General features: G+C 44.5%; 2 long non-coding RNA genes across 4 annotated transcripts; one reads left to right on the top strand and one right to left on the bottom strand.

Annotated features, from left to right (window-relative positions):
- Window positions 1–1,302: 1,302 nt before the first annotated feature.
- On the bottom strand, window positions 1,303–5,677 carry LOC138686050 (uncharacterized). Its single transcript, XR_011325349.1, has 5 exons — window positions 5,393–5,677; window positions 4,971–5,134; window positions 1,961–2,092; window positions 1,761–1,874; window positions 1,303–1,645 (listed from the first exon to the last, which is right to left on the bottom strand). It is a non-coding gene; the product is annotated as an uncharacterized lncRNA (long non-coding RNA).
- On the top strand, window positions 5,065–20,790 carry LOC138686051 (uncharacterized). Of its 3 annotated transcripts, none has more exons than XR_011325351.1 (5): window positions 5,065–5,176; window positions 15,768–15,930; window positions 16,388–16,486; window positions 17,411–17,496; window positions 18,813–20,790. It is a non-coding gene; the product is annotated as an uncharacterized lncRNA (long non-coding RNA). The 3 variants fall into 3 exon arrangements; XR_011325350.1 differs by having other exon boundaries at window positions 5,084–5,176; window positions 14,970–15,930; XR_011325352.1 differs by lacking the exon at window positions 5,065–5,176 and adding an exon at window positions 5,775–6,276.
- The last annotated feature ends 1,924 nt before the right edge of the window (window positions 20,791–22,714 follow it).

Here is a 22,714-nt window from a genome sequence, read left to right on the forward strand (position 1 = left end):
AGAGTACGCATGTCATGCTGAAAGAACAATATTTAAAAAAAAATAAACAGAGACATGGCTTTGTATCTTGAAACTGACTTAGTACCACCTTCTTCATAGTGCTGAATTTCATATGAAACTTTTAAATGCGCCTTTCACCCCTCCTCCCTTGAATGGTTAAATTACAAGATCAAAAAGGTGGTCATTTTCATAGCATAAGAAATTGGGAACTGCGTCAGTCCTCCGAGTTTTCTTTGTGTTATGTGTCAGCTTGTATTGTATGTAGTGTCAGTGCAGTGGGGCTACTTGATCATTATTACTACTGCAAATTAGCCTGGGGGTGGAAAAATGACAGATATGGTGGCAAGTTCTGGGTTTTGTTGTTAAATTGGGAAAGTGGGTGAAGCAAAAGAGTGTGTGAGAGATACTTCAGTTCTAAACCTGCACTAAACTCTCTCCAGGGCCTTGCTCAAATCACTTAGTGGGAGACACTGTGATTTTCAGTTCTACCAAATAGCATCTTTTAGTGCAAGAATTCCCACTGAAAGTGCTGGAACTAGCCAGGGATTAAGGCAGTAATCAATGTGAATAAAGATGATAGAACAGAGTCTTCACCTCTCTGCTGCCATTTCCCAATTTATAAAGCGAGGGTAATAAAATTTACCAACTGTTCTGGGTGTTGTAAGAATACATTAGCTCATGCCACTTCAAATCATTTTGAAGACAAAACTAAATGCTATGGATTCTGTCAAGATGTGCAGAAGTGTATTCACAGTTCAGGGACACATACTAAAATAATGGCTTTGAGTGGGGAGAGGGCTTCTGCAAGAATTAGGCTTTAATGATACAGATGTCTACAATATCTGGAACGCTGTGTTATAAGTCACCTCATAAAGATGTACAAAGAAAAAATTACAAACTTCTTGGGAAAAGTGATAGTATGGCACTGCATGAAAGAGAATTGATTCTCTCTTTGTGCTGTTCATTAAGTGTTGGTTACGTATTGCTGGGTCAAATAGTTCTGAACTGAGTCAGCCATGTCAGGAAAAAGTAAGAGAAAGCAAACTTGCAACAGAAGACCTCTCTCGGTCTTAGGACTATTGCGTTTGATTATTTTCTGTGTCTGTGCACTGTGTATTGTACAGAGGCAGGTTTGTCTTAACCAATGCTATTTCTGTCTCCTCTGAACTTTTAATTTATATCCCTTTAAAATATGCTGCATTCAGGCTGACTAGTCCCTGAAAACCGCTGTGAATGGTCCTTTGTGAACATGATTGACAGGTTAGGCTGGTAATGCTTTAAAAAATAAAGCAAAAAGTAAAGTGTTTGCAAACTGAGCTGTATTTATTGAAGGTCTTTTGCCTGATGATTTCAGTTATTGACTCATGTGAGGCAAATACCCAGTCCAAATCCATAAGCCTGAAAACACTTCAAGTCTATCTCTGAGCACAGCTGTGTTTCATAGGGCCTTAACTCCAGGTCCCAAGGCCTACTTCTGGAATCCCAAAGTGAGGGATGGCTGAACGCGATGTAAGGATTCTTCTTGACCTTCACAAGCTTTAGATCAGGACCTTCTTCTCTTCTGATGAAAAGACTTGATAGACTGAACGCCACTTGCTTAAGTTTGGTGACGTAAGCCCACCAAAAGAAAACAGTTCATGTAATCCTATCCAAAAGAAATTACCTAAGTCACTGAAAGCGGGTAGCATTTAAACAACAGCATAGAAATTAGTTACTTTTCATAGCATTAAAAATGAACTAATAGCAGAGCTCTTGTGTACCATATTTGACTTTTTTCCTTGAGGCCTACCTGAGGGATATCTAATCAAGTGCCAGGCAAGGATGGAAGGCAGCATTCATCTGGAGGTGGGAGTGGGAACTGCTAGAATTCTTACCTAAAAAAAAACGATCAGTAAATAGTGGTGATACACAAAGAAACCCCAAACACTGGTAAGTTATTTCAGACTGGTACTATCCCCACCCCAAAAGCTTTCTCTTTGCCTTTCTCCTCTGGGCTGTATCCAGTCAACGAGCAACACGCTGTCTTCTCCCCTTCTCCTGTCTCCCTCTGAGACTGTCCCAGAATGACTTGAGGTGCAGAATCACTTCGAGGCTGTGAGTAAAGAAAGCCAGTGTTGGTACGGAACATGGGAACTGGTACTGCCTTCCCTTTGTTTCCTCCTGCTCTCCTATTGTATGTGTCAAAGAGTTCACCTATGGAGAAGGTAGCTCCTCAGGATGGTCCAAATCTTGTATGTGATGGGAAGAAATTTTAAAAAAGAGTGCTTAGGAGTTACCGGATGGAAAGCTTTCCTTTGGCAACATCTAATAGAGAGGATGGAGTAAAATCCCGAAGGGAGTTAGACTTAAATTTTGGCTTGGTACAGCCTCAGAGATTACTCTTTATGGAATTATCCTGTTCACCCCATTTCCTCCCCCGCCCCCCCCCAGGAGAAAATCTATTCCATATTTCCATCCCTGATTTCCATGATACTGTAGTAAAAACATGATCTGTCAGCATGGTAATAATTTAGTGGAAACTCGTGTAAAGGCAGATCTTGATGGGAACTTCCTACAACGCAGATGGGGGATAATGCAGTGTCTTGCATTGGGATAGACACATTGTGACTTCTGTGTGCTAAACGGGGGAGGACATTTATAAATTCAGTACTTAAGATAAAATGAAGTACAACATAGCATAGGATTGCCCCTAAAGCTTGACAAATATATCCAATTCTGGTCTCTGTGCATTTTTTAGGGTATCTCTGAAGGAAAGGGATGTGCTACTAGGTCCTGGGACACTCCACAAATCATTCACAAAAATAAATGCCTTGCTGAATCAGACTGTGTAAGAAAGCAAGCATCTTCTGCTGATGATGTGAAAATCTCCTCCTTTATTATGCAGCTGAATCTTACCAAAGCCTCGTGTGGGAGATTATCGTAACAGATCTATCAAAGGCCATCACGAATGCCAAATTTAACATCCGTGCTAGCAAGGGAGTCTTTATGCCTACTCTCCCCGCTTGGCACTCCTGTTTGCTGTCTTTCCCTTCTCACCAGGATAAACTTCGGAAACAGAAAGAACCCGGCACCTTGTGAGTGCTTCCAGCAGACAGCGAACCTGATTCGGGCTTGCAGCGATACCACTTACATCACCAGTATCCAAAAATTGTTCCAGCAAAGAACTGGCTTAATGGTTTGGGCAAGTAGCCACTTACTGCATGTAATCATCTGGAGGCCGGACAAGCCGTGCCCCAGACCTGGCAGGGCGCAGGAGGAAAAATCTGGACGCTGAGCGTGGGGCTGGGGGTGACGGGAGGGGGCAGAAGGCAGCGTTCGCGGGGCGCCTCCAAAACCGGACCCGGCCGCAAGGAGCCGGCGGGGATGGCCAGGGCACCCGGAGTTAGCAGGTCAAGGTCCCAGCCGCCCGGCACCGCAGACCGGCCCCCCCCCGGCAGAAGGCAGGCGCCCGGGGGGGGGGCCGGGATCGCCCGGGGGGGGCCGGGATCCCCCAGGACCTTCCCTGCCGCCGCCCGCCCCACCCCCGGTCCCGGCCGCGGCCCCCTCTCCGGCGGAGGCGAAGCGCGGAGAAGGGCCGGCCCAGCCCGGCGGAGGCACCGCGGCGGCAGCGCGGCCACGCGTGGGCCGGAGCAGCCGGGAGCGGCGCTGCCCTCCCCCGCGGCGGGCTTCGGGCGCGCTGCCCGCAACGGGAGCCGCGTGCTGCTGGCAGCCGGCGGCGGCGGCGGGGGGGGGGTATTTAACAGCCGGGCTGTCATTTCTAGGACAGCGGCTCACGGGAGGGGCGGGCGGCGGGCAACGGCCCCCCCCCTCCCCACCCCGCGGCGGCTGCAGCGCCCGCGGGGATTGGCGGCCCCGCCGTGCGGCCACCCCCCCCCTCCCCGCCGCCCCCGCGCCCAGCAGCTCCCCCCCCCCTCCCCCGACCGCCGCCGCCGCCCCCGCCGCGGCTTGGCAGGGCTGCCGCGGTCCCCGTATGCGGTCAAAACCGTGGCAGTGGGAGTATGACCCCACACGGAGAGGAGCCGGCTGCTTCGCATCGGCTTTTTTTTTCCCCCTTTTTTCTTTGTGAGCACCTTCCAGTGCTAAAAAAAAAAAAAAATAAATCGTTGCAGCCTATATAGCAAGAAATTGCTACTTGAGAAGATCTAGCCATACAGCAGAAACACTTCAGCGTGTACCCGAGCCTAAATATATTTGGAAAGGTGGGGGGAGGGCACTTTTACCCGGCTTTCATCAATGCCTGCTTGAAGAGAGACAGAAATAATTAAGGGAAAAAAAAAAATCCCTCCCCTCCCCCCGCCCGAGCAATCATAATACATTGAAATTTCCCAAAGTCTAGTCAGCTGCAAAAAATAAATGTTTCTGGAGCTAGAGGATCATGTTGCAGAAGCGTGTGACTGCAAGACCTAGATTCCTTTCCCTGCTCCCCCGTCTCTTTTCCTTAGGTGTTTTTTAGCATTATTATTTGTTTTGGGAGGGGAAAAACCATCTTCGCTTCAGTCTCTTGCTAGAGGTCCAGACTGCTTACGTCTGAGCGCCCCTTATCATTTCAGTGAATGGCAATTGCAGCCTTGGTGCTGTTATAGCAATGAAGCTACAGACGTCATTGCCTCCTGTTGGACGTGAGATGTGTCCAAGCATCAGCCCCTTTTGCTTAAGAAAAACTCTTTAACTTCCACGCAGCCGACAGGCAGGCTTTTCTAAGATCCCACGGACCCAACATTGTATTGGTAGAGTTATATCTTTTTATTTATCTACACATATACACATACACAGGTGTGCATGTGTATGTGTGTTTGTACGTACGTACGTAGAGAGACAGAAATAGATAAATTAAAGCTGCAGCTATATTGCGAGCTCCTCTAAAATTTCCTGCTCGTCAGAGTAGCTCTCTGCATCGTTTTGTTAAATACAGCCCGGCGGGAAAGCCATCATCAATCAATTTCGGGTAACAAAGAAGACTTGTTGAACACCTTGTTCTCCAGATCCCGGGAAGATGCTGGGCTGCTGGAGCGTGGAAGAGCCAGGATTGTGCCCCGAACTTCACCCACTTGGCAGCCGCTGTTCCTAAACCATTTCCCCTCTCCTCCCCTGCCTCTTTGCCTCCCGGACCGAGAATCTGCTCTTTAAAGTTGATCTGAAGGGGAAAGCAGAGACGAGCTTGTGCATAGTTTGGAGGGTAAGTTGCGTCCTCGCCCCCTCCTCCCCCCCCCCCCCCCGGGGATAAATACCCGCTAGCGAGCCCTGAAATCCGCCAGGAAAAGGGGCAGGTGGGGGGGACACACACGGACGGGGGACGAGACGGGGCTCCCCGGGGGAGCGGTACACCTTGCACCCAGGACTGAAAGGGTTACAGAGGGAGCGAGACCGACCGACCGACTGCGGGGCTACTGACTTGCCGGCGGAGTTTGCGAGGTGCGGGCGGTTCGTGCACATTCATTCCCAGCCGGCTGCGGAGCCCCGCAGCACCGCTCCGAGCCGCCGCTCCCGCAGGTGCCGGGCGGGGTGCCCGCAGCCCCCGCCGAGCCGCCCCCGCGGGCCGCGCCGCACTGCGCCCCCGCCCGGCCCCGGCCCCGGCAGCCTCCGGGGAGCCGAGGATCCCCGGCTCCCAGAGCACATGACCCCTGCAGGGAATTTAGCCTCCCTGCACCTGCAGGCTCTTGTCATCCCTCCTCCTCCTCTGCCCCCGGGTTTCTTTTTAATCCCCTCGTCCCCCCACTCCCCCCCCCATCCATTCAGCTTTTACCCCCCCTTCTTTTTTTGACCAGAAGGAATCCCAACAGGGAAAAATAATATCAATCGGCTCCCTCCTTCCTTCCTCCCCCCCAATAAAAAAAAGCACCACCCGCTAACATTTGGAAAAACAACAGAGGACTATCGCCTCTCTCGTTAATTTTCACTCACACGCTCAGATGAATGAGCGAGGAAGGGGGAGACCTCAACAGCCCCTTTAGACGTGGGGCTGAATTGATGGGATTGTGATTTGTAGGATTTCTCCACTTAGTCCCTGCCTCCTACTTGCTCTCCAGCCACTCCAAAGTCTCTTCCCCTCTCTTTAAGCAGCGATTTCTTTCAATCTCTCTCTCTCCCTCCCTGTGTCTCTCTCCCTCACACTCTCCCTCTCTCTCCACATCCACTCATCTCCCCGGAGAGAGAGAGGAGAAACTCAACTCCCAAACACCGACCAGATGTCGAAGAAACGCAAAGCCCCGGAGGGTGGCGGAGCCCGGCTCCCCCCCGAGGACCCCAGAGCCTGCTTTGGGGCCGGCGAGGAGCAAGGTAGGGCGGTGGAGGCCCGCAGGTGGCCGGGCGGCTGGCAGCCGGGAGCCCACCGCAGGGGCGCGTCGGCCTGGCTGGCCCTCCCGCAGCCCACCGACACCGGGGTGACTTTGGCGTTTAGGCCGGGCTGCTCCCATCGCTGGGCTCGAAACCGCTCCCACCGCACCAACCCTGAACTTCTGAGAGGGGAAGGGTTAAGGGGGGGGGCAAAGGGAAGGGGAGAGGGAAGGGGGTGCGGGAGGGTGGCGGAGGGGGGCGGCGGGTCTGCGGAGCGGTCCAGGCTCCCTTCCCCACTGCAGTTTGTCACTGGCATGGGCATAGCCACGCTGCCTCGTTGATTTGTAGCTTGTGTAAAAATCTCTGTTTGCAGGGCGCTCCTCGCTTGGGCAGCGAATGAGCTATAGGCACCTAATATATACGCTGTGGTTTTGCGTGGGTCCCGTTTCCTTCAGCAAGCCCCCGTCCCTGGTACGATTTCGGTTGCGTCATGTTGAGGCTTCAAATGCTGCACTTGCAGCGCACTTTGCATCCAGCTAAAGTTGGTTTTTCCCCAGCCTTGGTGCTTTGCTGTAATTTTCAAGCTCCAAGTATTTGTGGTGAAAGCTGCTCTGTACTTTCTGACAAGATAATATCAATGTAGCAGCCGAGTGGTGTAAAATCAGCTATGCACACAAGTGTGAGGGAGTTCTGCAGCCGAATGTCTTGTTGTTCAGCCAGCCCAGTGGGTTCCCTTCCTTTGTGTTTATTTTAACTAAGTGGGCCCAGGTGAACCAGGCTGAGCTACAGGGCTCTGGGCTTGGGGCTGTAGTGCAGAAGGGAGAGGAAAATACCGGTTGGATTCAGAGCAGTGCTTCAGGTTGTTGCAAATGGCTCTGGAGGCTACGGTGGGAGATGGTGGGTGTGTGTTGGGTTCAGATGACGATGTGAATATGTCCCTGTGCGTGCTCGAATTCAGAAATGAGGTGCTTTTGCCTGGGCAGGTGTGCACAGAGCAGAGAGGGATGGAATGAGTGTGTTCTCCAACATGGAGTCCGTGGCCCTTTTTGTGAAGGATGTAAAGGATCCTAACGTCATAAGTCACCCAGATCAAGAAATTCACTTGCCACCATGGATATTTTTGCTTTTTGCAAGGAAATGTCTCCAGCACAGTGGCTGGTGTGCTCTTCTGGTTTCATTAGAAAGGAGCACTGGTAGTGATTCACCATCTCTCTCTAAAGATATGGCTTAGGGTTTATGTGGCTGTTGGTTTTAAAGTGCTTGGCTCTCCCACAAGAAAATAAGATCCATGTTCATATTTTCTTATCATTTCTTTGCTTAAGACCAACCTTGACATGGGAGGGACATTTTCAGACCCTGTGAATGACTTTATTTGCATGACAGGATTCAATGTTTTTGCAATGTGGAATTTTGCTGTTACTAACCTGGAAAATCTTACCTCTTTGTCAGCAATGGAGGAGGTGAAACACAGAAAGGGCATTCAGCATAGACCTGAAAGTTGGCTATAGATTACATGTAATTTTAAGTTAAATCTATGCCAGTAGTGGGTGTAGGAGCACCTTACACATTATTGTGATGCAGTGATATGTGCCTGGTTTTTTTTGGTTTTTTTTTTTAATTTTTTTTTTTTTAACTCCACAATAGTATTTCCTATAACACTTCTGGTTATGTAACAAGGAACAGAAAACAAAATATAACTTCAGAACAGGATTGTTTTTTCTTTATTTCAGTGTGTACAAAACAAATGAAATGGAAAGTGAAATAAAGCATTAATGTGTATTTGAAGAGGGTAAATAAGGTATCATTTTCCTCATAAAGGGACACAAGGTATTTTGTAAATCAAACTGATTGAAAAACCTGTGCTTGCACCTAGGTAATCCAGGCTTGTATCATCTTTGACACAGTAAATGATGAAATTAAATTGAAAATGTACTTTTATTTCTGAGCTCAAATTTATTTTTGTGAACTTTTATCCTGTTTATTTTCTCCCTCCTATTTTACAGGAAGGAATGTTGCTTGTTAATTACATTGTCTGTGACTACGTAACTGTAGAAACCATTAAGAGTGTGCAATGTATCACAATGTTGTAGGGAGTGTATTTTTGTGTGAGATGGTGGATGCAAAGCTTTCTTAAGGCATGAGATGTGCAGGTAATTTTGGGGGGTTAATCTGAAGTATTTCCCTATGAAGCACTGTGCTCCTACAGCAGGTTTGCTACCTCTGTGGAGAAGGCATACTTGCTAGTTTGGAGGGAAAGTGTGTAATATTTGCCCAGAAGTATGGAAAAGCCATGTAACTCCTGGGTTTTAGCATTAAAATGTGTGTGCATTGGGAGCAAGGAGGCGGGGAAGGGGAAATGGGCATTAGTAAACGAAGGGAAGAAAAATAGAGAGCTCAGATTTCTGGAGGCTGCCAAATCCTGTGTTCCTGCAGAAGTCGAATGCAGAAGCCCTGCTGTCCTAGGCTAACGAGGTGACTTCTTTCGGTGGCAGAAGCGCGAGTGTGTGAGAGCCTGGATCCGGGTCTGCCATCTTACTTCCCCGTGTCACCTGGCCAGCTGAGGGCACGCATTGCTAACAGATGAATCTCAGACCCTTTTGAGGGTCTGCACTTCTGTTTTTAAACCTTAAGAGAGTGCAGACTAGTTCTTAGCTGCTCTAGACTGTGTTGGATATTTGGCCAACTGAAGTGTGCGCTTGCGGAGTTTCATTCAGCTCTTGTTTATCCTCACTTGGCAAAGCTGTGGGTGGACAGACACTATGTAGGCCACGATACAGATTTTTTCAAACTTCCCTGGTGTGGTTTTGTTTTTACTCTTCTTCAAAGTATTTTATGAAGGACTCTGTAATCCATACTGCAACCTTGCCTTTTATGGTGGGGTCTGATCCTATACATTTCAAGACTCACTGGTGTGGAGAGGAGATAAGGGATGAGAGTACTCAGCATCTCCCACCTTCTCAACAGTGAGAGCCTGAACCTGTCTAACTCAAGGCATTTCACTGCTTCACCTTTTTAAGAGGTGAAGTCCTTTGGCTCATTCCCATAATCTGTGGAGACACAGTGGCATTTCTGGGGAGAATTCAGATTTTCATGTGAGCTGAATTGCCTCTCAGAGATGCCCCTTTCTTTCCATTGACAGTGCACGGAGCCTGGGGTAACTACACCGGTTTACTTCTACCAGTCTAAGTGGCAGAAACTCCAGCGAAGCTGGTAGGGTCTGAGCAGAGAAACCAGACATGGTTGTTCAGTGTGATACCCAGCGTGGAGAAGGTGGGATTTGTCTGTTGAAACGCAGCTCTCTGGACTCCCTTTATAGTCAGGAAGCAGAACATTTCTAGGGAGCAATTCATCTCTTCCTGAAGTGGAAGTCTACATTTAGTCAGCAGAATCAGAGCTGAGAAGTGCTGTTTCTGCCAATTGAATATAAAGGTAGTCCAAACATCTAGTATGCATGTAGACAACGGTATTTCAGCAGATGACTCCTGCCTTTTGACCAGATCTTTCAGGCTTCAGTGTAAGTCAAATGGCAAAGATGTTTTTCAGCTGCATTTGAAGCAGAGGTCTTCCCTTCTGGCGATAACCCTTTTGCTCGAAATTGTAGCAGAAAAAAACTGAAGAAGGATCCTGTTTTCTGTGAATCGCTGTTTTCTATGAATGTGTTGAAAGCTAGTGTGGAAGATGTAAAACCGGAGGGTGTTGGTTTAAAAACAAACAAATACAACGTGGACACTTCTCAGGCACAATGTCATGTTGCATTTGGTCCTGAATTATTCAGTAATGCTCTTCACAATTATCCAGCAGTTCCTGGATATAGTATAATACAGTATTTTGGAAATTTTTATTTTTGAGCCTGATGGATGCAGGGAAGGAAGAATCTCTAAATTCTCATTGGGCTGCTCTTTCTCTATTTGGATTGCATATGAAGATAAATAAATGCATTTCTTTTTCCACCTCCCCTGTGGTCCAGTTGTTCAGAGTGCTGAATGGTCTCCATTGTCACAAATATGAGTGATAGTTCAGAGTTTTCTGCGCTTTAAAAAATTGGTAGCTAAAGACAGAACTGTTGCAAAACTCTTCCAGAGGCAAAGTTGAACGCCTGTCTGCCCAAGAGTAACTTTTAAGACGTGATTACTTTCTTTGAATTCAAAGAAATGGGCCTGGCCTGGCCACATGCATAGAAGTTAATCATGTGCATAAGGAAATGTTTGCAGGATTTTGGGGGTCTTAGTTATTATTAACCAAAGCCCTCTTGAGGGTCACTTCTACGCAAAGGATACTTCCCTGGTACTTACTAGGGGGAGCAGTTTATACTAAACTATTCTCTCTGACTAATACTAGATGATTTGTGTGAGTGCCTAGCATTCACGATTATCTTGAACTTTGGTATTAAGAAGTTATTGGTTATTTTTAAATCGTAATTTGGGATCATCAGACACAGGAAACCAAGTTCTGTCCTGTTATTCAAGGCTTACATTGATGAAATGGAAATCAGAATTGAACCCAACTTCTGAATTACAGTTTCCCCCCTATACTCAGTCTTCATCAGTGCAATTAAAGTTACAGTCTTTACTCCATTTGCTGTTTTACCATGCAAGTGACTATTGGGATTCCTTTGAGCTTTGCACACGGTTGTTGATCTTTGTGTTTCTCTGATACAGGTGGAAAAGCAAAGCAGTTCTTCCCTTGCGTGTGCGATTTGAGGCTTCAGTTTCTCCTGTACTTGCTTTTCTCCATCCTCTGTGACCTGGCCATTCTTTTTTTTCCACGTAGCTTCTGATCCCTGAAACAAATAAGCCCTCTCTGTCTCAGGATCCCACTCTGGAAGATCTGGCTGCTTGGAGTTAAGGTGTTTAGCGACAGAGGCTTATGCATTTGTAAGGGCATGGGAAAGAGAAGGGAATTATTGTACAGCTTGGTTTTTCTGCTGGTACTTTATAGCACAGAAAAAAGTGATCCTTTCGACTCCGTTCAGAGGAAAAAGGTTGTGTCACCAAAAAAAGACAAATCCAGCAACAGCTTTTTGAGGGCTTTGTTGATGGAAAAGAAACCATGTTTTCCAAAGCTGATTAGCTCTATGGTTGCTGATAGTTTCCGGTATTAGATTTTGATTTTTGATCTTTCTCCCCTGAGACAGTCAAGGATCTGTCTTCCAGATGCTGTGAATGATAGATGAGGTCTAACTTTTGGTTTCAGAGGATCAAATTCAACATGCTGCAAAGGAAGACAGTTTTACCAACCCACTTCAGTGTACGTGAAGCTGCAAACTGAGAATGCTGGAAAGATGTAAAGCTAAGGAGAATTCAAAATGTTTGGGAAGAGAGAGCGGGGACGAGGTATATATGCTGTGAAATAGCGTTGTAAGCGCTCACTGGAAAAACAGTCTTCCTCAGCTGTTGTTGCTGACTTGCTTTCCGATCCACTGTCTCATAAAGACTGTTGAGGAGCTTTTCTGTTCCCATTTGTTTCAGAAAGGTATGTTAGTATGTGCCTAGGTATAAGTTTATGAGCCTTGTTTGAAATAAAATAAAAAGGCTAACGCTTGAGCGTTTTGCTGAGTCGGTGTTTCCATGTCGGAGAGGACTTTTCTGTCCAGCGGTGCAGTACTGCCTAGTACAGCTGGGTCTTGAGCTGCTGCTAGCAAGATGTGAGGTCACTGTCTGCATTCTAGGGGAAAAAAGCTATCCCAACTGACATCATGAGGCAGAGCCATAGGGAAAGGGGTGGTATTTTAAGTACTTGACGTAGTTGCTTTGTTTGGAAAGTGTGACTTTGGGTGAATTACTGACTTGCCCTATAAATAAATTTGTCCAAACATTTTAAAAATGGAGATGACTTTTTAATTATTTGTGGGCACTTAGATATTTTAGCTATGCTGGTCATGTAGCATGTATGGTAATGCTATAAAAACGCCTAGTGAGTCAGGAATTGAAATTTCAGTGAAAAGCAGCGGAGAAGCTTCCCGAGTGACTTTTAAAAATGGGACTTTGGTTAAATAACCAGCCTTTCCAGGAAAAGCATCTCTTGAAGCTTTGCGATAGCTGCTTGAGACTCTGCTTTGGGCTCCATGAAGTTGTAGGGTAGTTACCGTGTTGACGGTGCCGTAGGCCCGTTTCCATCTGACTGTAAGTGCAGGATGTTAGTCCGTCCTCCTGGCTGGCCCCAGCCTGCGGATGGTGATACTCCAGTGTACCAGTAAGTGATAACTGAAGGCAGCAACTGCTGTGCAGTGGAGTCAAATCGTGCAGTCGGCTGAGTCCACACCTGGTGATTACTGTCTCCCTACCTAGAAAGTCAATGGGGAGAGAGCAGCTCTGGAAAAGATCTTCGATGGAGACGGCCTCCTGACTGCACAGTGAGTCTGAGTGGCCTCCCGGAGGGGACTAGGACTAGTCGTTGGAGACCCCAGCCCTCACCTGGCCTCAGGTGTTCCCGTGACTTGTAGAGGCACTGCCTGGGTAATGGAGACCCTGGCTGACAGAGAAGAAAGGCTCTTGATTTAGGACACCTTCTAAAACCTGCAGAAAAAGCTAAATAGGGAGGACAGTCATAAAGGTGAGAGGACTGTAAAGAAAGTGAAGTTGAAAACGTAAAAACTTGGCAGGTTTCCTTTAATTTCTGGTAGAATGAAACTGTGTGTGAATCTCCTGGATTTAGTCACAATGTGTTGTGTTGTTTCTGTTTGTTTTCCTTAGCCACTGTCCTCTTTCTGTACATAAATAAATAAATAAATACATAAATAAATAAATGAAGCTGCTTCCCTATTCCTGGTCAGCCAAGGAATGCGTACCTACCCCGACTATGAAATGCATGAGGGAGAGCCCTGGTCTCCCTGTTACGGTGTCCGCATTCACCTGATCACACAGTGTTGGCAGGAGGCTGCGTTTTATTGATGATACCACCTTGCTATGGTTTCTGAACATACCTGAGTCCAGTGCTTCTATATGGGAAAGGAGGAGAGTTGCAAAAGCCAAGTGACATGAAAATGCAGGTGTATTTATTTTTTAAAGGCATTGTGTTGTTAATATGCAGAACCAGAGACTCTAATAATCTCTAACAAAGCACTTCTTTATTAATAAAGTCCCTTTGCTTTTTCACCCCGTGGCCTTAAAGTTTTTGTACTATTTGGGTGTAATCCTGTTTTTAAGTTACTAGTGATAATGCAGGAACTTGGCAACTCAGTGAGCAACAGTTGTGGCTTTATGCTGGAGGAGGAGAAGAGGGATGCTGTCTGGGTTTGATGGGCTAGAATACAGTCGGTTTGTGTGTTTATCACTTCAGTCACAATGTGATGGCTAATAATGTTGACGTATAAGGTGTGCCCACACATTGGGCAATTGAGCTTGTGTTCCTAAGCTCATTCCTAGTTTGTCTGCTAACATGTGGAATGAGCAGCTGTATTTCAGGTGTCAAGCTGTATTAAAGCCATCCACACTGTGTTTTAGTTGACTACTGTATCTCAGCTGAGGGGCAGTTGGTAATAGATTGATTCTTACATCGTTTTTCAGTTAGTGTTAGGCCCAGACGTAATACAGGAAAATTAAAAATTAAAACAAGTGCAATACGGATCAGAGGTGGAGTTGTCATACACGACAGCAGCGTGAAATGATAATTCTAAGAAATGAGAGAGGAAACAAAGATAATCCTGAGATTGTACTTGGAAAGCACTAATAGATGTCCAGCCTTCAAGGGAAGGCTTAAGTTTAGAGATGAAGATAGAAAAATGACAGAGCGAAGATATCGAGGCACCCAGAAAAGGCAACCTCTGCGTGAGCATAGGCTAAAAGTCAGAAGAACACCTTCTTCAAGAATAGTCCTTTTTCATAATAATTTTTATGCAATTGTCTTAATCTTTAAGTAGCTGTTAGGTTAGCATAACAAATTAATATCTGTGCAAGATAAGCAAATTGACTGTTCTGTTCTGTTTCTGATCAGGTTAGCTTTCTAGACCTTGCCCACAGAAAGTCTGATTTATTTTTCACTTTTAGTCTTTATTCACCTGCATTATTTTTCTGTCGTATTTTCTTTAGCCTGGATGCAGCCGAGATGGGCTTATGCTGTCTATAATTACTATTCAGGCTTTGCAGATCTGCTCTGTATATTGTTAATCACTTTCTAATGTTATGTTTTGTAACTAAGGATTGCAAATGAGTAAGATCAGATGATAGGTCTCTGTTTTAACTGCCCATGCATGTTCTCCAGCTGTTCTTGGGGGAAAAAATTGTGTAAGTTACACAAAGTGGCGTCAACTTTGTGTGACCTTGCCAGAGATGGGACTAGGAGCACTCACGCCTAGAGTGTGTCAAGAAACAATTAAGTGGCCTTTGTCCTGCTTTTCAGTTGTTTTTTTGCCATCTATATAAGACTGCATGAGTGCTTCTAGTCTCTTTGAAGGCCAAACCAAAACCAGGCTCACAGAGTCATATCACGGCTTGTCTGGGCAGCGGTAACTAACAGTTGAATGTGCCTGCAGGGCATGAATAATGTCCTCAGTTATGTGGAGGGAGCTGTGGACAGTTCTCTCTGCTCTGCCGCTCTTCATCAGTGTAAGGAAGGCTTGGCTTCTTATGAAGCTCAGTACCTTCTTGGAAACGCAAGAAATGTTGCACAGGTCAATTTTTGCATTGGTTAACTGAAGGCCCTTGCCTTCAGTGTTTTGGGGATGTTGGTGGAATTTTTTTGTTTTGTTCTCTTTACAGAATGTGAAGAACTGCAGCATTTTCTTGCAATGGACCTTCTGATTCCAGGAGATGGTGCTGTGGCCCACGTGGGGTTTTGAGGCAAATCATATGGATTGCATTGGGTTCTGATCATGGTACACGAAACAGTCGAATTCTTAAGATCCAGATACTTTTCTGCAGAAGGTCCTATCTGAACGTTGGTCATTATTAAACCACTTGTCCTTCGACTTGCATAGCCTGTTAGTTGCAAACCATATATGCTTACCTTAGCATGAGGAAGTTTGCAAATATTTGGGATTTCAGTGCCCTATGCAAGAACCGCGTGCTGAGATTTAGGCAGGGGGTTGAAGGTGCACATGAGACACAAGCATTTGACTAAATGAAAGGCCTACAGTAGGCACATCAACAATGGCAGCATACAGCTCCACAGATTTAAAACTACACAAGAAGATAACTGTGACCTGGCCGCGTACCTTCCTCTGCCATGTCTGGGGGAAGGAGAGACCCACTGCGGTTAGCCTGCATCGGTAGGGGAAAGCTACAGGTAGTCGTCTTTCCCTCTCTATTCTGTGAAATACAAAGCCACAGTCCTAACCGGTGGTAGCTAATACTTGCAAAGAAACCAAAGTGTGCACCTCTGCTAATGCTGTACATACAGCTTTGGAAAAGATTTTCATGAAGATGTGAAGCTGCTAAACCAAGGAAGGGGTGGATTAACGCTGGGAAGAGACCGATGTAGTTGTAACTATAAATGCTGTATACAACATTTTTATTGGGTTTTGAAGGGCCAAAGCATCGAGATAATCCTTTATCTAGGGCTTTGCAGCTAATGATGCAAGTGGCTTCTGGTATGCAGCTTCTTACAGGATGCTCTTGACAGATGCCATTCATTCTGCAACTGCAACCCGGGCCTTGGGTGCTCCTGAAATTTTCCTTGGTCGGGCTATATCTTCTCACCTTCTCCTTGTATCACTCCCAGGTAAATGGATAGTAATTAGAAATAGGCTGTGCCTCACTGGTTTTTAAAGGCAGAATATGTGTGACACTTAACCTTTTTTTTTTAATGATTAAAGAATTATAGCAGTCATTTTTGGCTGGGAAACTGCAGAATAAGCACCACTAATCCTAAAGCATTGTATATTTTTAATTTGGGATTATAACAGGCTATGAAGGAAGCAGGAGGAAAAAAATGTAAAGCTTAACATGAAGGAATATTTAATTTTATTCAGGAAACATTTTGGCAAAAATCCTCTGGATCTGCACAGAACCTACAGATTTAAGATGTCTTTGCACAGCCAGAGGCTGAGATCATGGCTGTCTAACTACAGTTGGATATTTTCATATCTGCCAAGTTTAGCCTTAAGTAAATAAATGGAAAAAGGTCATGCTTCATGCTTTGTTCAAACTCTTGAAATGGTTCTCACTTAATATTCGAGGGGATAGTGACCTCCCTTTGAAGATACTGTCCTCCTGCTCAAAATCCTGCATGGAACCAAGAAAGTAGCTGTTTAAATGAAGCCATTAAATGTCTGAAGGTACTTTCTGGAATCCCTTAAAATGACCCTGGTTCAAGAAATATGCCCTACTTACTGCCAGGAGTGCAGTAAAGTCAATCACTGGAAATCTATTAGTTGTGGGCAATTGCAAGCACGTTACCCAACATTAACCCACAAAAAGGAAAATTAACACAGTTAAGAGTAGTTCTTGCCAGAGAAAGATGAACAAATAGGAGCAGAAGCTGAGTGGGAAGCTTCTAGCAGCAGGAGGGGGGGACTGTAAAGATCATCTGTTCAGACGTGCTTTTTTACTTCTCCCCCCGCAACTCCCCAGGTATCTCCGTCTCTCTCTCTCTCTCTCATTTTTTTAAAGACACAGATGCAAATATACCTAATAGCTACTGTGAAATCTGTAATAAGGATCAACTAGCCAGGAGGCAGTTTTCAAGGACCACTGTGATTGAGGGTAATGTTTTTACAATGAGGTCATGTCCAAAGGCAGCCTCAGCTGATGGCAAGCTTGTACTTGAGCACTGAATAAGCACCTTGTCTTGCGTGGTCCCTGCTCCAAAGAGCCTGCAATCTAATAAGTCTGGCACACACATACAGGGCTGAATTTTTAAAATTGCCCATTTTATAAGTTTTTGGGTTTGTTTTTTTTGGTTTGTGTAAAGTCATTGAACTCTTCCTTCTTTATCTCCCTCTATTTACTCACCTCTTCTCTGCCTTAGTACTCCAGCAAGCCAGTTTTGTGCAAAGTGTTTTTCATTACCTCACAGGACTATTATCAAGTCCTGTGAAGGCAGCCACGAGATTGACAGAAGGGAAGCAGCAGACAGGGCAGACGGTGTTTTCTGGTAGGCCTGCAAAGAGAGCAGGAAAGATGGGCAAGGCCGTTCCGTCTGCTTGCTCCTACCTTCTCCTTTATTTACAGTTTTCTGATGCTATTTCTCTTTTCCTCAGAAATGCCCATCTCTGTGATAGTCAGCTGCATCTGTGCTCTGTGATAACGTTGCTGTTCAAACGGTGGGGTGGAATGGAGCATGTAGGTGAGAGAAAAATATCCAAAGTCAAACAAACTCAAGCAGGATTTGGCCAGAATGTTTTGCTTCAAGACTTCCAAGCCAAAAAAGCTCAGAAAAAATGTCTCGCCTTGTTGTGCTATGTTCATAGCCATGGCAAACCACGTAGTGTCTTACGTGGCATTTCGTGACCTTCGAAGCAATGACCTCTGTTTCCAAATACATGTAGGCTGTTCAAGTCTTTGCAGGCTTGTCATGACAGCTTGAATGACACCAGTTAGTTTATACAAATTAAACTGTGAAATAGCTCATGGTTCATTCTGGTACGGTAAGGTGGTCCTTTGCACTATGTCACCATTTGAGGGTGACTCTTCTTCACTGAGTTTAATAGCCCATCTCCTTTTGCTAAACCCCAAAGTCAGTATTTTTGAAAGTAATGATATTAAAATCAAAGTATTTATTTTAAGTTTTTATTTCTATAAAGTATAGAAATTCTTGTTTGAGCATCCTTTCTTTTATCTGTTTGAAAATACTTTTCTTTAAAAGAAACTAAATGTTCTTAGTATTTTATTCTGCTGTGAAAAGTCTCTCTCGTAACAAAAAAAAAGAGGAGGAAAGAAAGAGTCATTCACTCACTAAAACAACTTGCCAGGGATATTTAGAGATACCCTTTGTTTACCACTAGGGAGTATTGTTTTGGATGGTTGGTGTTTTTTCTTCATTTTCTGCTGCCCATTAAATCTAGTGGAAAAGAAACAAAACCCAGCTGGTGATCAGAGAAAGTGGTTTACTGGTGGGTTTTTGGTTTGGTTTTTGTTTTTTTTTTTGGTTGGGTTTTTGTTGGAGGTTTTTGGGTGTCATGCAGGGGAATTTACCAAAGATAATGGGCTTGGGTAAGTGTTACTGAGGAGGACACTGTGAAGGCTATAGAAGTACAAGTTTATTAGAGAGTTTTGTTTGACCAGTGGAGCTTTGTGGTACCGGTTGTGGTGCTAGGTAAAATGGGGAGGGGTTTCAGTATGGCTCTTGGAACACAAGTTGAATTTGCTTCCGTACAGTAAAGATGTCTACACAGATTTATTGAGAATGGAAGTCCAGGAAAAGATTCCAAACAGGGAATGCCGTGACTTTGTTTTACAGCTTCCTTCACCGTCTTTCTGGTGTTTCATGTTGGATTCTTTTTCGGTTTTCCCTTCTAAAATGATCCTCCAAATTCTGTTGCAGGACACTATCTGCACTTTCCTCCTCTTCAATTGTTTATGCTTAATTTAGAAAACCTAAATAAGTGCTATGATAATGTATAAGCTAATGATTTTCCTTAACCATTTTCTTCCATCCTCCAGATGTCTCTGGAGTACCACATGGTACAGAAAGTTCATTTGAAATGAGTGCTGGGCTGGACTATGTAAACTCCATAACTACTTGGATGTCAGTTGGAGGAAAAATCATGTCAGGTCATCACTGGAAACTGCTGGCACAGCTCTGTTTTTCAGTAACTTTTAGTTCTCTAACCTTTCTCATTTTATTAGAAAACAGTAAGAGACATTAAGTAACTCCTCATCAACCTTATATCCTTGCATAAAAGGACATGCACCATGCTGGTGCTGTTAGAAGTGCTGTTGAACTGTACAGCTGTGGTACTGAGGGTTATTCGAGATGGAATGTGTCTGGAGCATGGCATTTGTAAAACTCCAAAAGTTATTACCAAAGTCCTGCATAAGTTTTTTATATTTGTAATGATATGCCTACACAGTATTAATACCAGGTTAGGCTTGGGGGGGGGGGGGGGTGGATTTTGTTGTTTGGGTTTTTTTGTTTTGTTTTTTTTGTAAGTAGGTTTTGTTCTTTAACTGTCAAGTTTTGTCTCACAAAGCTCCACTTATTTTTATTTAAATGATGGCCAGACATGATGGGTCTTATGCTATCTTCATGACCAGCTGTTCAGCTGAGGTCAGAAGCTATGAACTTCTTCAGCTCTTTCATCAGCTCAGTGAGACTGGTAAAAGCAGATATTCTTTCTCACAATTTGCTAATCACTGAAGAGCACAAAGACAACAAGGCAATGCTGAACAAACCCAAATGTCTCTTTGTGCTGCCTACATGTTGTTGTAGTTGTACCCATCTTTGTTCATTTTGCTTGCTTCTGCTTTTTCGTCCTAGTGAAAACTCTTCTCCTTGCCTGTCCTCTTTCTAAATCTACCCTGCTCTGCTCAGAACTTGCTTTCTAGAGCATGAATGATCACCATCTTGTCAGATCTGGGACTTGGTAAGGAGTGGGGTTAGGGACTGAAGAAGGAAAAAGAGGTGAGTTTTGGTGTCATCTCTGTCTCATTCTGCAGACTGAATTCTGCTACTTCTTATACTGGTTTGTTGCATTTGGGCATTGGTATTATTTTAAAATAACTTAAACTTAGGAGTTTGTTTATCAGGTAGCAGAAGATGAAAAGCACCTACTCCAAAAAAGCTAGCTGAATTATCCAGGTGGAGCAGATGATACTTAGTAAGAGTTCAAGGATGTACTGAAAGAATGGGGGAAATTGTTACAAGAGTGGAGTGATACATATATGTAGTAATAATAAAAATAATTTGTTATACTTGCAAAGCCTGAAGCCTGTCTGTGGAAGGCTGCCCTTTTTTCTCTTACCCAGAATTCTTCAGCTTGACTATTGGCATTGGTTAACTGCAGGCCAGAACTTCTCTACCTGCCAGAAGAGATACTTTTAGTTGCAGGAATCTGTAGAATTTTCTTTCTTTTTTTTTTTTTTTTTTTTCTTTTTTAAGAAGATGACTTCTACCAGCCTACCAGAACTGACTTAAAATGGATAATTTTAGATAATACATTAATATTTAGCTTTGTTTTCCAAATCTAAATTATTGAGTGCAATACTTTGAATTTGAGCATAGGTAGGAATAGAATTTTATTTCTGGAATCAATGTTGTCCTTGCTGACATGGCACAGAATATGGTACATGACATTAAGCCACATCCTTATATAGGGAAAATTGTTGAAGTTAGAGGTAGTGCATTGGCCATAGTACAATTGGGCTCTGCTTTAACTACTCTAGAGCAACAAATTGATGCTGCTTTGGAAAGGGAGATTGGGGTGAACATTCATCCACTGTTCTCACCCTTGCTTGAGCTGGTGAGGGGCCTACTATGAATATCCTGATTTGGTATTTAAAGTGATTGAACTGAATCTGGCATGAGACTCTAAGCAACAGTTATTGGAAGAAATATTCACTTTTGAATACAGTGTGTAATAATTTTTTTAAATGTTTGCTGAACATGTTTTTTCTGTAATAAACTTCTATGGCATTTGAATGTCTTCTGTTGTCTTTTCATGGTAGTTTCACATTTCAAACACCTTATGCATGTTGTGAGAGTTCTTTCACAGCAGGAGGTGAGATTATCTTTATTGTGAGTGGGCTTCTTTCTTTAGTAGGAGTTGCAAGCATCCATACTCTCTGCTTTGACAGTTCTACTTTCACATTAGCCTGGGGGTCAATTACTGTTTGAAAGTCTGGCTTTTGAGTTTTCCCAAACTTTCTTTTTCTTGTCTGAGTAGACTTTGCTTCCAATAGTGGATCATTTATCTTTTGGTAGCTTGGACAGATGTTTTATATCAAGGTTACTGACTTCTCCTGCTTCTTGTCTAAGCGACAGGCAGTTAGTATAAACAACCCCTTCCCCCTGGAAAATCCTTTGGATCACCTTGGGGTGAAAGGGAAGGAAGGGATTTTGGGGGGCAGAATTATTTGTTTTTAAATAAAATGGACATTTGAGACATGTCTTCTGTTGTGTTTACTGGAACTATCTCCCAGCACTAGGATCTGCTGGAGCAGGACTATCACCAATTAAAGCACTGAGCGGTGGTTGCTTTAAGAGGACAGACAGCCTGTATTCATTTTGTTCCCTTCATGTTTTCATATGTATGTAGGGATCAAAGAGGTAGGTTCTGTCAGCAGTTCATGGCAGGACAGCACTGGAAAAGAGAAGACCACATGCTTCTCAGTTTATGTTATTTAGGTCTGTCTTAGATCCTAAGAAGAGACTAAAGGCAGCCTGAGAAATGTTACCTGGTGTTTCCTGGCACGCTCACTGAACACTCGAGTGCTAGGTAGGAGGGCCAGCTTCCATGGTGTTCCAACAAACAGAAAGCTGAGAAGCAAAGTTTTTAGTAAATTCATAAAAGGCAAAGGTTTTCCCTGCTTTTTGCTAACAGTATGACCCACTCTCCTGTAATTTTGAGGTTGAAGCCAAAGAGCACACTCTCTCAGCAGCCTTCACAAAGGATCTCTCCACCTGTGGCAATCTGCTCCATTGAAAGAGTTCCATTCTGGCCTTTTGTGTTGGAAACGTACACAATTTGTCAATGGAAGCTTTTGGGACATTGCTAGTAATGAAGTGGTAGGACAGGACTTGGGGGTTAGCCACTGTCCAACCATCTTTCATTTGCCGATAGCTTTCTATAGTGAAGCTCCCCTTGAAGATCTCTTTCCTTTGAGGCTTACACACAATTCAAAATGAATGTTTATTACAATAGCTTAATAAAAAAGTCCCAACTAGAGTGGCCCCAACTAGAATATCATGGAATGATATTTCTTTCATTTGCTGCTAACAGTCCTCATACGATTTTTTTTCACTAATAGTTTTAATAGTCCTTGTTACTTGCACAGGTTTTCTGTCTCAATTTATTTCTACTAGGGCACAGAGACCAGCTACAGTTAGGTGAGAGGTGCTGTGTGCTGCGAAATATGAAAGAAGCTTGATATCAAGGAAGAAATGGGATCTCCAATTTTGCTGAGGTCAGTTTGGTCACAGAGCAGACAGATTTCTCTAGCCTGGAGTCTGCTCGTGCCACTGCATATAGCACTCGCTGTATGTACTGAAGACAGGCAGCCAGTGCTAGGGGCTTTGCTTTCAGCAAAGTCTGATATGCAGAGCTCTCTTACACTTCCTGAGGTTTTTGCTTGCCTAAAAACTCCCTGTTTTGCAGTAATGTCTAAAGGCTGCTTGCCAGTCCTGCTGGAAATGTACGGTTCCCAGACTTTTGAATGACAGTTTCCCCAGTGGGCTATTTTTCTTTCACTCGTTAACAAAATGACTTAGTTGTCTGCAGAAATCCCCAACTGTGGCCCTATTTCCCAAAAGAGGAAGATGGACACCTTTCCCAAATCTTCTTGGGACCCCTTAGTCTTTGCTGTAAGTCTCAGCCCTGGTAGGGTCATTACCCCAAGTGCTGTAC

Source organism: Haliaeetus albicilla, chromosome 7 (assembly GCF_947461875.1).
Source record: "Haliaeetus albicilla chromosome 7, bHalAlb1.1, whole genome shotgun sequence".
Lineage (NCBI taxonomy): Eukaryota > Metazoa > Chordata > Aves > Accipitriformes > Accipitridae > Haliaeetus > Haliaeetus albicilla.